Genomic DNA, 9,521 nt, shown 5'->3' with positions numbered 1-9,521 from the left:
ACAGCTTGGAAGACCAAGCGAACTTCCTGGGGGCACATTTTGAACTTGTGTCCAGCTCATCGCAGTACTCGGAAACATTTAAACGATACAAAGCCAGAATAGAAGGACAGAAGCTGGAACGAAAATGCAAAAAACACGAGGCATATAACGAACCATTAAGATTAGCTGAGCTACAGGCATCACTAAACTGCTGCAATAATTCTGCACCAGGTGCTGACCGTGTCATATATGAAATGCTGAAGCACCTTCCCCATGAAACACAGAAAATCCTCCTTTCCCTCTACAACGCTGTATGGTCTTCCGGCGAGATACCGTCTGCCTGGAAAGAGGCCATTATAATTCCTATCCTGAAACAGGGCAAGGATCCATCGTCTGTTTCGAGTTACCGGTCTATAGCACTAACTAGCTGCCTCTGCAAAGTCTTCGAAAAAATGATAAACCGCCGCCTACTACATTTCCTAGAATTTAACAAACTGCTTGACGCATACCAGTGCGGTTTTCGCGAGGGTCGATCCACCACTGACCATTTGATACGTATTGAGGCGCAGATACGCGAAGCTTTCATTCACAAACAGTTCTTTCTGTCTGTATTTCTAGACATGGAAAAGGCCTACGACACCACATGGCGGTTTGGAATACTGAGAGACCTCTCCCACTTTGGTATACGTGGTAATATGTTAAATGTGATTGAGAGTTATCTGCTGAATCGCACATTCCGTGTTCGAGTTGGCGATGCTTTATCGCGACCTTTTGTGCAGGAAACCGGAGTGCCGCAGGGTGGGGTGCTCAGTTGCACTCTCTTTATTATAAAAATGAATTCCTTGCGTCTATGCATCCCACGCAATATGTTTTATTCAACGTACGTCGATGATGTACAGATTGGATTTAAATCGTGCAACCTTGCCATCTGTGAGCGGCAGGTTCAGCTTGGTCTGAACAAGGTGGCTAAATGGGCAGACGAGAATGGGTTCTGCCTAAATCCACAAAAGCGCACCTGCATCCTTTTTTCTCGTAAGAGAGGACTGTACCCCGACCCCGACATTCACCTGCAAGGACAGAGTCTACCTGTAAAAACGGAACATAAATTCTTCGGCATAATTCTTGACACAAAGTTGACATTCATACCACACCTAAAATATCTAAAAAACAAGTGCATGAAAACAATGAATATTTTAAAAGTGTTTTCACACACTACATGGGGTAGCGACAAAAAATGTCTGTTAAACTTGTATAAAAGCCTCATACGAACACGCCTAGACTACGGGGCCATAATTTATCAGTCAGCCACCCCAACCGCGTTGAAGATGCTGGACCCCATCCACCATCTAGGTATTCGCTTGTCTACAGGTGCCTTTAGGACAAGCCCTGTAGAAAGCCTTTACGTGGAATCCAATGAGTGGTCCCTCCACTTGCAGAGGACCTACACAGCTTTCATGTATTTTCTTAGAGTGAACGCAAACAGTGAACATCCCTCATATTCCACCGTAAATGATTTGTCCAGCTCCCACCTTTTTCATAACCGCCCTGCAGTAAGAGAGCCCTTGTCGTTGCGTGTGAGAAGTCTGGCTGAGGAAATGGATGTCCAACTTTACGAACATCGTCTAATGACACCCACTATACAGGTCGCACCGTGGCAGTGGCAGATTATAGAGTGTGATTTGTCCATTTTACATGTTACGAAGCACGCCCCCGTTGCACACATTCGAATGCACTTCCTTGAACTGCAGCATAAATACTCCTGTCCGGAATTTTACACCGATGCATCAAAGTCTGATGCTGGCGTCTCTTATGCAGCGGTTGGCCCATCATTTTCAGATGCCGACGCCCTGCACCCACAAACGAGCATTTTTACAGCAGAGGCTTATGCAATACTGTCGGCTCTTAAACACATCAAGGACTCGAAAATACCCAAAGCAATCATCTACACAGACTCGCTGAGCGTAGTAAAGCTTTAAAATCTCTAAAAAGGCACAAAAATCCAGTAATAGTATCGCTTTATTCATTCATATGTAGTATTTATGCGTCTGGGCAGCATGTTGTGGTGTGCTGGGTGCCAGGACACCGAGACATCGAGGAAAATGTACTGGCAGACCAGCTTGCCACATCCATCGAGGCAAAAGCTGGCAACACATCTATGCCCGTCCCTGTGATATCTACGCAAGAGACTTCGAGTCCACTGGCAACGTTTGTGGGACGGCCAGACTCATAACAAGCTCCATTTAATTAAGCCCCATTTAGGAAACTGGCCATCGACCACGAAATCTAGAAGAAATGATGTCCTATTCTGTAGGCTCAGAATAGGACACACTTACAGCACGCATAATTAGCTGTTGTCTGGAGGCGAACCCCCAACCTGTACTAGATGCGGGGAAGCACTTACTGTACTTCACATCCTAGTACAGTGTCCACAAATAGAACCTGAAAGAAAAAGCACTTTGTTCAAGCCTATAAAGAGAATATACCCCTTCACCCAGCGATGTTTTTACATAATGACCCGATATTTCCGCACGATTCAGTTTTAGCGTTTTTAAACGACCTCGACATTTTGCAAGTTTTTCGCCCGAGAGATTCGTAGTGGCATCCTCTTTCAGAGGACGCCGCTGCGACAGCATATTTGAAATGCACTCTCCTCCAGGCCCTTGCTTCTAAGGGTCCCTGTGAGGCAGTAGTGCCTTGTATCTCTTGCAACTTTTTATACTATATTTTATTCATTGCGCCCCTATCACGTCATTGTCGTGATCTTAGTATTTTTGTCTTTTATGCACCTTTAGTGCACAGGATTTTAGGCCCCTTTACAGCCACCCTACACCTATCCACTGTCATTGATCATACCATTGCTGACTCAGTACACCACGTCTTGGCGCTCTTTGGCCATAGCTGGCCCTTGCGCCACAAAACAACATATATCATCATCGATCTGAATGGTTGTTCCCTTGCAAGGCTATTGAACACTATCTTTGTCTTCTGCATAATAATCTTCAAGCCCACTCTTACATTTTCTCGGTTAAGGTTCTCAATCATTTGTTCTAATTCGGCCTCATTGTTGCCGAACAAGACAATGTCACCTGCAAACCGAAGGTTGCTAAAAGATTCGCCGTTGATCCTCATTCCTAAGCCTTCCCAGTCTAAGAGCTTCAATACTTCTAAGCATGCAGTGAATAGCCTATGAGAGATTGTGTCTCCTTGCCTGACCCCTTTCTTGATAGGTAGCTTTCTACTTTTCTTGTGGAGAACCAACGTTGATGTGCAATCCTTGTAGATATTTGCCAATGTATTCACGTATGCATCCTGTACTCCTTGGTAACGTAATGCCTCTATGACTGCTTGTATCTCTACTGAATCAAATGCTTTTTCATAATCTATGAAATCCATATAGAGAGGTTGATTGTACTCCGCAGATTTCTCTATTGGCTGGTTGATGACATGGATATGGTCCATCGTAGAATATCCCTTCCGGAAGCCAGCCTGTTCACTTAGTTGACTGAGGTCAAGTGTTGCCCTGATTCTTTATAAATCTTAATGATTAAATATTATTAAAAGGTAATCGGATAGCAGTATTGGAACACAGGACTTGTAGAACAGCCGCCCGGCACTGAAACCATTACGCCACGAATGCATGGACAAGCCAAAGCACGGCACTTATCAGCGATTATGCGTGCTTGCAGAGTGTTATTGCCTTCTGCATTAACAAAAAAGTACAAATAAACAAAGCCACAAGAACGTCTGAAGCCCCAAGCACGAAGATCAGCCGAATCCATCACTGTTCTGGTGGGCTGAAGGATCGCCACGCCAGACTTCACTCTTGAAATTGTAGGAAACTCCATGCTTGTGCCAGTGCCTTCTCTATTTTTTCACGGCCAGTGCAATCAATCGCTCGCTCCGAAGGGGGAGCCGTTGGTCCGCCTTAGTTCAGTGAGGTGCCGCGATGCGACGCTACCCAGAGGGTACGACTAAAGCCCGGTACGACTGCTTGCGTCACGCGGGCGTCTGAGTGCGCGCCGCTGCCGTTCCGGAGGAGATGCGGTAGACGCTTCACGCGTCTGTCAATTACTTCCTCCGATTTCCGTCATGAGGCGCCACCCAGAGGGTACTCTTCCCCACGACCGTAAAGCAGCCGCAATCGCTAGCCGATGGGGGACAGCACGAAAGCGCGATCGGAGAGGGGGGTGAACCGTTGGATCCAAGGAGGTTTTTAAAAATTGGAGGACGCTTAAGCTTCGCGTTTAAGAGTGGAACGCGATAGCATTCAAAGATCCCTGACTGCTTCTCACGCTTCCCGACAAATGCAGCTAAACCAACCGTAATGGTTACCGGGAAACACTGGCGGCGAACACTGTGCACGTAGGCGAGCTTTCTGGTAGAAACGCAGCCTCTTGCGTGGGACAATAAAGAAATGCGTAATTTTCAGATTTCCGTTTTGTTTCGTACTTTGAATCTGAGAAGATTTACCATAAAAGGCATGCGCTGAGGGTGTTTTGTTTCATAATATTTGTTTCTGGATTGTCATTCTCAAAATTCCGAGGAATAGCTTTGCCAAGAATGCAATACAAGGTATGAGCAACGTTAATGATAGAATGGTGTGGCAATATAACCCGCATAACCGCAGTTCATATAAAAAGGCGTGGCATATACTTGTACCTAAATATATTCGGAGGGCCTGCGTGGTTGGGGATGATTTTCTCCACCACCCGCCGACGCCGGATTTTCTGCGACATGGGACCCTTAACGCGCATAAAAAAAATTGGAGGACGCCTACGCTTCGCCTTTAAGAGTAAAAAAAAACGCGATAGCGTTATCGGGACCCGTTCGCATCGCATCGATCGTATACGGCAAATGGTCTTCATTCACTGCAACACTGAACGTGTGAAAGCCAGCTTACAAAAACCAAGCTTACACCAATCCCCTTAAAGTCGGCTTTACTTTAAACTGAAATGCATTGCTCGAAATACGTTTTTCAGGGGCAATATAAGTGGTCTTATATTAAAATGTGAAGGCCCTAGCACATTTTTTATATTATTTTATTAATTGTTTGCTATTGCCCCGACGCGCGCAGGTCTGGTAGAAACACTGGAAAAGGTGTTTGTGTTTGAGTTTCCTCGTAGCAGAATTAGGTTTTCTCGTACATTCAAATTACAATCCCACACCGATTGGTAAACAATCCGACGGCGAATCCGATGCCAAATGTTAAAGTCGTACTCTGTCATTTTTCTGGCGGATTTCACTGTGATAAATTCAATTTTTGTTCGCCAAAACCTTGCACCACGTGGAGGGCCGGCGCCGTTGATGTGGTTGGATGATTTTCTCCGACACCCGCGATCACACGCCGGTTGCCGACGCCGGATTTTCTGCGACACGGGGCCCTAAACACCATCGCGTTAAATATTGCTGGAGTGGCAGTCCCCGCAGTTTCTTACCATGTACCAGTCATCTGACTATATGCGTCGCCCATATAGTCAGATTACACAAGGTTCGGTGACAGCAGACAACGGACAGAACCATCGATAACATTCGAGAAACTTGCCATACATGCAGGCGCGTCGTGAGCCGACGGTTAACGTTTCACATTTGTCAGCCGGGGAAAAGCGGTCCCCGGTGAAAGATAAACAAGTGCGCGTGTCAATATTTCTGCAATTCTGTGTGTCCTGTTCTAAGGTGAAACAAATCCCATCTATACGAATTGCGCATTTCATTTGTAAACCACTTCTTCAAACGCTTGTACAGTGCTCAATAGTATTGACATGAGCTGCAATTTGTTCCGTTGTTTTGAACCTGCTTTAAAGGGTCCCAAACCACCCAGAGGTCGAAATTTAGTTGTGGTATTGAAGTTGTGCATGAGTCTACAACGAACACGTAGCCGCGAGAATTTTTCGAAATGGTGCCGTAATAGCGGAGTTACACGCGTTTGATGATCGAAAAACAGCCCTCGCTCGTTTCGCTCTTTCCTTCGCTACTCTCCTCGTCGGCTGGTCTCCCCTCCTCGCCGAGTTCTGCTCGAAATGTCACGTGACATACGTCATCGCCAACGCGCTTCTCAAAACACTGCCTACTTCCGGTTAAGGGACGTCGACGGCAAACCGGACTCCAGTGCTGTAGAACGTCTGCCGCGCGAGAGGTGTCCAATGTAGACGGCAGTTCCGCCGGCGCCCCGCCCGCTGCACGATCAACGGGGCAATCGACGACCGCGAAGCTGCGCGCCTCCGCCACCGGCAACGAAAACATCGGCTGCAGTGCACGGCTACCGACGGGAGACGACCGGCTCGGCTGTGCTCGCATCGCAGCCGACGGCGCCGCTAATATCAGCGTATTTTTCTTCTTTCTGTACAATTATTGCGAAGAGCGTTAACAACGATAAGAAACTATTGCGGCTTCTGAGCGCCGGTAATTCATTTCGAAGCGCCGTCCGCTTTAGCTTTGAAGGGAACCGGAAAATGCCTAGCGACGATATCGGCGCCGTCGAGCGATCAACGGCGATGAGGCTGCCGCACAAATGGGTCCCGGTCTCATTATCTCTACGTACGGCAAGGGAATCTCGCCGCTCGCGAGCAAAACTGCTGTCGACCGGCGGCCCGCGAATGCAAACGGCGTGCGGCGAGTTAGCGTGCCGGTAACGTGGACTCGGCGCTTCTCGGCTACCCGATGTTGCTGCGGTGCCGGCGCGTGTTATGCGAAGCGTGCTGCTATAGACCCAGTGTTGCGCGCCCGTCTGGAAAGACCAACACTGTCGCACTCTGTCCGCGCAGCTAATGGGACCGCTAAGCACGACTGTGTTGGAACACGAGCGATTTGGCACTTGCGTTGCGGGCTGTAATTACCGATGCGCAAGCGCGCACAAGCGAGCAACACGGCGAGGACGAGCAGGGAGCGCGCGAACCTGCTAGTAGACAAACCGGAAGTCGTAGGTTCTTGTTCGACCAATGGACATCGTTTCCACAGCAGACATCACCAGATTCCGCTGCTGACATGGTGACGACCGCTGGGGATACCGGAAAGGCGAGGGGAGGAGGACGGCATTGTTTTTGGTTTTGTGGCGCGCCCGCGGCGCGTAGCGCTGCAGCGTTTGGCATCGTTGACCGTGAGGGCATTCTGAACTCGATGTGCGTGTTTACTTGAAATGTTCCTTCTGTCTTTTTTGTCGGATCAAGCAGAGGTTGTTTTCTAAGGACTCTGCTTTTTGCTCGTATTTAAACTATGCATACAAGCAGAAATGTTTTTCTTTCCGACAGCCGGGAAGCTCATTGGCACGCACGAACCATGTAAGTATGGGCGTGAGCACTGGTCACCTGACTGTAACAACAAGCTGCTGCTGTCCTCTATGTGTATCACCCGCCGCGGTTGCTCAGTGGCTACGGTGTTGGGCTGCTGAGCACGAGGTCGCGGGATCAAATCGCGGCCACGGCGGCCGCATTTCGATGGGGGCGAAATGCGAAAACACCCGTGTACTTAGATTTAGCTGCTGGTTAAAGAACCCCGGGTGGTCAAAATTTCCGGAGTCCCCCACTACGGCTTACCTCATAATCGGATCCTGGTTTTGGCTCGTAAAACCCCATAATTTAATTTTTTCCCTCTATCTGTTTCCCACCCATTGCTGTTCAGACTGTTACTCTAATAAACCATCCGTTGTCGGCTCAGCGCATTATACATGAGCTGACTGAATTCATCGCTTTCTCTGAACCTAAACTAGAACATCAGCTTAAGTTTTGCTCCGTAATATCTTCCACAGTGTTCCTATATCTTAGGAAGAGGCAGTCCCAACCGACGGCAGACATTATGTCTATCAGGAACCGCTGGGACGCCCGGTGATTCCGGTAAACGAATGTGGCAGGTGGGAAGCTGGCAAAGCAGCAGCATTTACAGTGGAGGATGACAGGATTTGAAATGTGTGTCGCTCTTCATAGTCATTAGCGCTCGCCCCCGAACAGTGCCTGCTATATTTATCTTTCAGCAACAACAACAGCAACGTAAGTACTTAAAGCTACTTGAAGTACAGGACTAAAGTTTGTATTAAGTGAAAGCGGAGTGGTGATAATTCACCAGTAAGATTCCTTCAAGCGAACGTGTAGTTATAAAAATAAAGTTATGTATGTGTGTGAAAACTTTCTTTATTGAGGTCCGGAGGCTCGACTTAAGCCGAGGCGGGCCGCTCCCACGTTGGCACTGTCAGGCCAAGCCCTTCAGCGACATCATGGGCCCTCTGGACAGCCCTTAGTTGGTCTTGAAGCAATGGGCTTTGTATTCTTTTTTCCCACCGAGTTCATTCTTCCAGGAGGCTGGGAAGAGTTTCGGGGCATCCTGCGAGCTTATGTTTGATTTCAATGATGCCATTAGAATCATTACATTCCATCCTAATCTCCCTTTCTGGATATATTTTGTTAGTGTGCTACGGCGTGGGGTATGTACCCGTTTACAATAGGCGCAGCGAGACTGCCTGAGCCCTGTTTAGTTTTGAGTGTGGCAATGGGAATTGCCTGCGTCCTAGATAGTAGTGTTTGGTAATCTCATTATAAGTTATTAAATGATCTCTATATTCCCCGGCCTGATGGTGAACGGCTCGGTTATGCTGTCACGGTTAGCAAGTCCTCGCGCCAAGTCATGCGCAACCTCGTTGAGGTTTACCCGAGTCTCGTCCACTTTCCCCATATGCGCATAAAACCATCGGATTTATGTTCTCCTAATCCTAATTTTTTCAAAGCTGCAACTCCAGCTACGTAGCCTTTATCAAAACTTTTTATAGCGGCTTTTGAATCACTGTAAATGAAGGCCACGTATTACTCCTGATGGCTAGAGCAATTGCCACTTGTTCCGACACCATGGGTTCCTGGTAAAATAGTGATAGCGTCTTACACCTTTTCCTGAGAATTTGATACAATGGTCGTATAGGCTTCTTACCTTTTACCAGGCAGCATCAACTATACTTGCCAGTTGGTTCTGCTGTTCTATCTCCTGTAAGAGTGCTTTAGCTTTTGCCTTTCTCCTTTGATTATATTCTAGATGCATGTTTCTGGGGAAAGGGTTGGATCTGATCCTATCCCTAACTTCAGTATTTAATTCCACTTCAGCATTTATTGGGCTTCTTGATCTATTAAGTTCTACACCTATTGTCTGTATATCTTTCTGCCACCTCGTGTTTTTTCTATCTTTCGTGTTGCTCTAGCTGTGGGCCTCAGCGATTTCTTCCATTGCGTTGTGGACTCCAAATCATGAGCTGTCATTTGCAGCGGTACTCGGTATCCCCCCCCTGATCAGTTGTTAAGTTCCCTTTGCCATTTGAATAATTCGGCCACGTAATTGAAGTGGCAGAAAGCAAAAGAATGCATTAGCCTCAAAGCTTTGCTTCCCCCAAACCTCTGTGTCTATTGGTAATTCTCCATAGTAACCTAATGACTTCATCTTTTTTCTTCGAGATATGCTGCATTGTACTATAATTGGCATTGTTTTCTTCTGTGCGATAACCAAGAACCTTGATTTTTCCAACTAGCCTGATTGGATCTTTCATGAGGTGTAGGCACACTCTTGGCTCCTCT

Source organism: Dermacentor silvarum, chromosome 1, assembly GCF_013339745.2.
Source record: "Dermacentor silvarum isolate Dsil-2018 chromosome 1, BIME_Dsil_1.4, whole genome shotgun sequence".
NCBI classification, from domain to species: Eukaryota; Metazoa; Arthropoda; class Arachnida; order Ixodida; family Ixodidae; genus Dermacentor; species Dermacentor silvarum.
Note: the sequence above shows the minus strand (reverse complement) of the source record.